Source organism: Wolffia australiana, chromosome 9 (genome assembly GCF_029677425.1).
Source record: "Wolffia australiana isolate 7733 chromosome 9, ASM2967742v1".
Lineage (NCBI taxonomy): Eukaryota > Viridiplantae > Streptophyta > Magnoliopsida > Alismatales > Araceae > Wolffia > Wolffia australiana.
The window spans coordinates 7673610-7681061 of NC_135843.1; the positions used below are offsets into that span (position 1 = coordinate 7673610).

Consider the following 7452-nt stretch of genomic DNA (forward strand, 5'->3'; position numbering starts at 1 on the left):
ATGATGACGGCCATTATAGCCATGTCATTCTTTCGCCTTGGATGTTTATGATCTGAAATAATAGTTAACAATGAAGGCTTTCATAAGTCTTTACGTAGTCCTTTTTCAATAATAGTGGCATGAAGATGTCATACCCATAGATGATAATTCAACCATGTAAGCTTCATCCCCACTTGGATAATATGACTTTGATCACTTTGTATAGCTGTATACTCTAGTGACTTCATTCTTCACCTCCAACTTGTTTGGACAAAAGTTTATTTGATTCAGAGGCTTTTTTAGGGTCTGAGAGGAATTTCTTTGATAGCATGATTAAAGATCAGTTAAACATCAATATGTGAGGGAAGGAGAGAGTAATCAAGATCTAGTAAAAGGATGATGCAGAGAGAGATAAAGCCAAGAAGACAATGAAACTTTATTGCTATATTTTTGAAAGAAGTAATTGTGGACATCAATGTATAGGAACTGATATCATTTTTTATGCAGGAATGCTCAGGAGGGGATATGTAACATCCACAATATTGTGACCGTCGGGATGTGTTAAGTCAACTTAGATTGTGGTACTACCTTATTGTGTAATGATACCAATGCTTCATTCAAGTGAGACACTTCAATAGATGACATCACCTCCTATGCACAACACCCCCTCGCTCTCCCTTTGTCTTTTTGGATGAATATGTACAATCCAGATAGGCATACGTAATGAGACTAAATAGACATCCATTTGGTCATCTATTCATCACATTCCATTTCATCCAAAGCAGTATCTGTCACCATTTTGACATCATCACAACTTCATCATTAGGCTCATTCCATTTTTCTTCGGGGAGCGAGAGCGAGAGAGTCCATGAATAATTTGATGTATTACATATACTACCTGTGTGATACTTATAATGATGTCCATGAATACATGATCTGTCCTGGTGAATTATGATGGGATCATAATATGAAGATCACTAGTCAATACGCATGTGTTTGAAATATATTTGTTTACAAGATAAGTGAGAGGGACAGTGAAATATCTATATAGAATAGTTTTATCTAGTCCCACTGATATGATGAGTGGGGCTGATCCTATATCCATTAGTGTGGAGACACTATGGCTATATATTAGATTCTCGTTAGCAGACATATTTCATTGAAATGGTCTATACAAATCCTTGAAGTATATTATACCAACATCAATCCGGTTAGATGTAGTACCTATTATAGTAGTAGAGAGTGAAGAGAGAAGTGAGACCCTGGAGAATATATATCAAGAGAGATTGAGAGAGAGAGAGAGAGGGGCATTTTATTGATCCACAGCCATCGATGCCCCTCATTTATCAATTAACGTTCACGATGAATTATCGAAGCGCATTCCTTTCCAGGTCAAGGTTGATGGAGGACCATCCAGCGGACACCAAGCCCGGATGACTCCAGCTACGCTGAGTTGCTCGCGCCGATGCTCATGACCTGGAGTTTAAGTACTCCGCGTAAGCAGCTTATCTTCCTTTTATTTGTTTTATCTTTTTGTTATTTTCGTCCTTGGATTTTATGGACTGGGCCGGTGTTGGGCCTCGTCCTTATCATGTTTTTACTTTCAATTGTAACCGTTTACGAGAGGCCGAACCACACCTCATGACGATTCGTCCTCCCAACGTCTTCACTTGGCACCTATCCTCATTATATATGGGGATAGCATGCCCAAGTGAAAGGTTGAGTCATTTGTTGAAGAAAAGTTCCAACTCTTGTCTCCACCATATCATAGTTAGATTGTAGAGGGGATTGGCTATCCTCGCCCACGTCGAGACCACTCCGTGGAGTAGAGCCTGCGCCCCCCCACGTTGAGACCACTTTGTGGGAACGCATTCAATTGTCTTCGTCGAGATCACTTCGAAGACATCTAAAGATTCAAGAAGTTGACCTTTTCTTGGAACCAAGGGACCCTCCATCGAGATCACTCCGAAGGACTCTCAAGGATTCAAGAAAGCATCTACGAGGGAGAAGCGTCGCCAGCCGTCCTCATCGAGACCACTCCGGGTACGTGCCGACCACGTTCTTTCCCAAGGGCCTGCCAACCGCCAGCAATAACCCTCTCCAGATCAAGAAATGCCAGTTCTTGAGGTTCTTGGTGAGGTTAGCCTTCAAGAAACTATTTCTTGGAAGCCCACGCATCGCTCGCCATCGACCTCCGCCCACCAGCAACCACACGCCAGTCATCATCCCCGCGCGCACCTTCCCTTTTGGAGTGCGCCGGCCCACATCCGCACCCAACCTCTTCCACCCGTTCCCTGCTACACGCCGCGCCTCGCTGTCATGCCGCGTGCAGGTGCTCACCATCGCATCTGGCCCTTCTCCGCCCGTACCATCTGCCACGCTCGAACGCTTTCCACGTGCACGGAGCACCATCCGCACATACCCGCCACCCGTGGGTGTGTGCAGGTCCGGGACCGCGCACGGCCCCCGTGCTTCATTGTCAACCGCGCGTGCAGGCTACCTCAGCGCACGCGCGGGTGCCCCTCCACCCGCCAGTCACCGCGCACGGGATTTGTCCGTGCGTGCGCGCGCCTCCTCCTTGCATGCAACGGTCCTCCTGGCCGCCAGCCCTCTCCGTGTCCGTGCCCGACCACGCGGACCATCCTTAGCCGCGCGTGTGGAACTCTTCGGCGCGTGAGTGTTCTCCGCCCGCCGGTCGCTGCGCGCCAGACTTCTCGCGCTGGCCCCGCTTGCGAGCACCGACACCGCGATCTGCTCGTCGATGGACCTGCCTTCATCTACGGTCAACTACGCGACGTCCCCCTCATGCCGTGGACTATCGACGACTCAGGTACCAACCTGTCTCCTCTTCTTTATTCCAGTATTATTACATCTTGCAGTGCCGTCGTCCACTATCTCGTCCTCTGCCGGGTTCTCATCACTTTATTGGTAGGATAGCCACCTTCGTCGAGGGGGAGGATTTTCTTGTGGTAGCGGGTTAATTGTTGACCTTGGGGCCGAACTCCTTTGGGCCGTCAAACGCCCCTCATTCCTTAGGCGTCTTAGTTGATCCCGAGGATCATTGGGAGTTTAATCAGATCAATATCTTCCCCTATGGACGATGTTGATCGTCGTTCCTCTTCCGTGGCCGTCCATATTGCTCATTTAAAGAGTATTTTAAAAGTGATTCATCTCCAATCATTAATTACGAATCTATTTATCCTCATCCTGTGACGTAATACGAGCCGTCCGATCCCAGCACGCTTATCGTATTACATCAAAGGTATAAAATTCCATTGTGCCCTCGCTCTTTCTCCTATACCTCTCTTCCTGTTCGTGGAGGCCAGCAGCCAAACCCTAGCGTGAACAACCCCGCCGGCACTCTCGATTCTCCTTGCTTCTCCTACCCCCACGGCGTTCTCCGTCTATAAGTTTGCAAATTTCTCTTGGGTGATCTCTCGCAGGTACGCTAATCAGAGGTAATCGACATGGCCGAGGGGGTGAAGACTGCCATCATCCCCGAGTCAGTTCTGAAGAAGAGGAAACATGCCGAGGCATGGGCATCCACCAAGAAGAAAGATCTCAAGTAGCAGAAGAAGTAGAATGCAGAAAACTGCAAAATTATTTTCAGCAGGGCTCTCTAGTACTCCAAGATGTATGAATCCAAGGTAGTACATTCATAAGATGGCATACAGTTCATTAGATAGTTTGAGATTACCCATTTCATATTGTTAATCTCCTGATTTCTTTTGGATTTTTAGGATAAGGAACTGAGCCAGTTGAAGCGGGAGGCCAGATTGAAAGGTGGATTATATGTTGAACCTGAGGCTAAGCTTCTCTTTATCATTCAAATTCGGGGTGAGCGCAAGTCTTTCACAAGAATTACCAATGTTATTTTATATCAGAATCTATAATGCTCTTTGCAGTGTTTCTCTGTTTAATTTATTTGTCTGTTGCACACATTAGTTCCTTTGATGAGTCTGAATTTCATCAGCCTTTTACAAAGGACTGATGATTTCAATGGCCTTATTTTTCCCTTCTCTTAACTATTTACTAAGGTCATCAGTGCTCTGAAGAATGCTAGTGCCTTTGATTTGGTCATATTCTTCGTCATCAGAGGAGTTGCAATCGTCGATAGTCAAGCCAATTCTTGCCGAGTCTGTTGCAGGGTTGAATTTGATGTGCTTGGCACGCAACCGAGAGACGTAATTGCTGCGGGGATGATGGTTTCATCGGCATTCTGCTGACATTTTCTCAGTCTGGTTATCTTAGTGGCGTTGTCTCTTAGTGATTTGAATACAAATTTTGTTCGAGAGCTCTGATTTTTAGTTGTTTTATTTATTTCATAAACCAAAATGTTTGGCTCATAAACCAAAATTCAAATGTTTGGCAAAATTCAATCAAAATTTGAGCAAAAAGGTGATTTCTTCTAATCTCAATTTGAGATCCTAAATTTCATTCGAGAAGACCTAAATTTTGATTGAGAGGCCCCCTAAATTTTGTCTGAATTTTGCTCTAAATTTTAGATCTCAGTGATAAAGAAGGACAAAAGATCGAGAAAAATTTTGACCGATGGACACCAAATTTCTCCATCGATCAGAATCATTTCACCAAATCAAAATCTTTTTATTGATCAGAAGTTATTTGCTCTAAAAGTTGGATCTCAGTCTCCCGACTGAGAGCCAAACATTTTGGTTTAGAAATTCATATTCTGGGGGGAGTCAAAAATTTCATATTCGATCGAGAGCTCTAATTTGTAGTTGTTTTATTTGTTTCATACTCTAATTTTTTGTTGTTTTACTTGTTTCATGTGTTTCATTATCTAATTTTTAGTTGTTTTATTGTTTCAGAAACCAAAATTCAAATGTTTGGGTCGTAAACAGGAATGTTTAGAACTTTTTGTACTCTACGGGGAGTAAAAAAATTTCATATTCGATCGAGAGCTCTAATTTTTTATCTAGAAATAACCTAGAGTAGTAAATTTTGATTGAAAAGATTCTGATTCGATGGAGAAATTTGATTGAGAAAATTTTGATTTTTCTAGAAATTCCTAAATTGTGATTGAGAAGTTCATATCCATACATTTTGACCTCGAAGTTCACATTTGATCGGTTCGACAGCCCCAAATTCTGATTGAAGAGTCCACATCCGATCGAGATCCCAACATTTTGACAGAAAATTAACTTTCAGTTCTGATTGAGGGGCCCTAATTTTTTTCCTTCTCTATTGCCCTAATTTCTGCCAAGCAAAACCACCGGATCTGAAGTAATTCAAATATGTATCCTTAGATCTGTAGACAATACTGCGCATAAGTGGAAGAAGACGAAAACATGGAGAGGGGGTATTTCACCCTTTTCGATGTCACCATTGCTTAACATCGGGTAGTCTTGCTCTCAGGATATCAGTAAGTTCTTCCCTTGGTTAACATGAACAAAAATATCGATATTTTCAGCATCATTAATTGTGGTAATTTGACGGGTTTGAGTTTGATTTCAGCTCTGTTCATCTTTTTTTATGATCTAAGGTGGCATCCGGCAGAAGAGACAACAACGCGAGTAAAACTGAGGTGAAAGGGCTCTATAGAGTCAATTTTGATACCCCGACAGATGATTGGATCAACATCAGAAACTTCTACGATATTCTATTTTTTTAGACCGGTCACTGGTAGGTAAATCCATATCTATAAGTTTTGATAAATTCCATTCAGTGTAGTAAATTAAAATGGGTGGATGTACACCGAGTTTATATTTCATGGTTAAACGCCACTTCGTCATATGAATCTGGGTTTTAATTTCAGATGGAGATTAATTTGGTTGATTGACAGGACCAAATTTTGCCAAAATGGCTGCATGCCCATTTGGTATTTTAAGCTGGGTTTTTATAACTTAAGATGGAGATTAGTTCGGGTGGTTGACAAGAACGAATGTTAAAGAATTAAGCGGATGTAAACTGAGTTTTGTCTCTGGGGTAAAAGGCATTTCTCTTTCTTAGCTTGGTGTTTTTTAAAAAATTTCAGATGGAGATTAATTCGGTTGATTGAAATAAAAAAATTTTGGTGAATTGGGCGGATGCCCACCGAGATTTTGTCTCATGGTTCAATGACATTTGGTCTTTTTAAGCAGGTTTTTTATTATTTCAGATGGAGATTAGTTTTGCTTAATTGACAAGAACGGATTGTGAATTTTTGTTTTATGGGTAAAGGACAGTTTGTTGTTCTAATCTGGGTTTTAATTTCAGACGGAGATTAAGTCGATTGATTGATAAGACCGAAATTTGATGAAATGGGTGGATGCGCATTTGGTCTTCTTAGACTGGGTTTTTATAATGAGTAGGTTAGAACTTAGTGATTTCTAACTTCCTACTACATTCGTTGGTGACTCACTGAATGAGAAATTTCTCGCTGCCTTTCTATATATCCTCAGATCTACAGACAATACTGTCCAGAAGTGTGAGAAGAAGAAAGTGTGGAGAGGGGGGCATTTCCCCCTTTTCGACGTCACTGTTGCTTACCATCGGGCAGTCTTGCTCTCAATATAGCAGTAAGTTCTTCCGTTGAATCAAATGAATGACACAATCAGTATTTTCAGCATCATTAATTGTGGTAATTTGATGGGTTTGAGTTTGATTTCAGCTATGTTCATCTTTTTTTATAATCTAAGGTGGCAGCCGGCAGAAGAGACAACATCGCAAGTAAAACTGAGGTGGAAGGGTTCTACAGAGTCAATTTTGATATCCCAACAGATGATTGGGTCAACAATGAGTTAAGAAGTGGCAACACGAATCAACAAGGATAGCATATGGCGACACGAGTCAAGAACTGACCAGATTTTTCAGAAATGAGTTATTCAAAATGTATTTTACGCAATGATTTAATACTGGTTTATCCTTTTTGTTGATTTTTTAAGTTTTTCAAAATCTGGCGATGATTTATTGTTAACATTTATGATTGAAAGAATTCTTTAAATCATCACCAGATTTACTGTCCTACTTCTTCATAAACTGATTTCCTTCTCTCCCACTACGAGGACGGCCCTGCTTTCTCTCTCTTCTCTCTTTACTCCAAGTGAGCATTGCGAGCAGCTCCACTAGTTACCCTATAGAGTGATACATATAATTAATTTTTAAGGACATTAAATTTCATTCAAAAAGCAAAGTTTTTAACTAGATTTATACATTATCATGGAAAATAACAAATTTGTCGTCTTTTTGATATTAGAAGTTATACTTTAAATTAATTCTAGGAAAATTCAGGTACTATAATGACGATGTGAGAGCAATAACAAAGCTCACAAAGAAGAAGGAAGAGATTCATGTGTAAGGGCCTTAATTGAATATATCTAGTGAAGGTGAATTACTCAACCCATCTTTGTTGAGGAGGGGAGAAATCCATGCACCTGTGGTTTGATTATTATTTGAAAATTGACATTAAGATTCAGTTTCATGTCTTATGTGATGGAAATATATATGGCCGGCAAGCCAATCACACATTCCACA

General features: G+C 41.3%; 1 long non-coding RNA gene across 5 annotated transcripts; it reads left to right on the forward strand.

The window, feature by feature from the left end:
- The first annotated feature begins 3295 nt into the window (after positions 1-3295).
- On the forward strand, positions 3296-6874 carry LOC144707725 (uncharacterized). Of its 5 annotated transcripts, none has more exons than XR_013582527.1 (7): positions 3296-3626; positions 3720-3816; positions 5247-5362; positions 5455-5622; positions 6196-6290; positions 6381-6497; positions 6618-6874. It is a non-coding gene; the product is annotated as an uncharacterized LOC144707725 (long non-coding RNA). The 5 variants fall into 5 exon arrangements; XR_013582529.1 differs by having other exon boundaries at positions 5483-5622; XR_013582528.1 differs by having other exon boundaries at positions 5247-5626.
- The last annotated feature ends 578 nt before the right edge of the window (positions 6875-7452 follow it).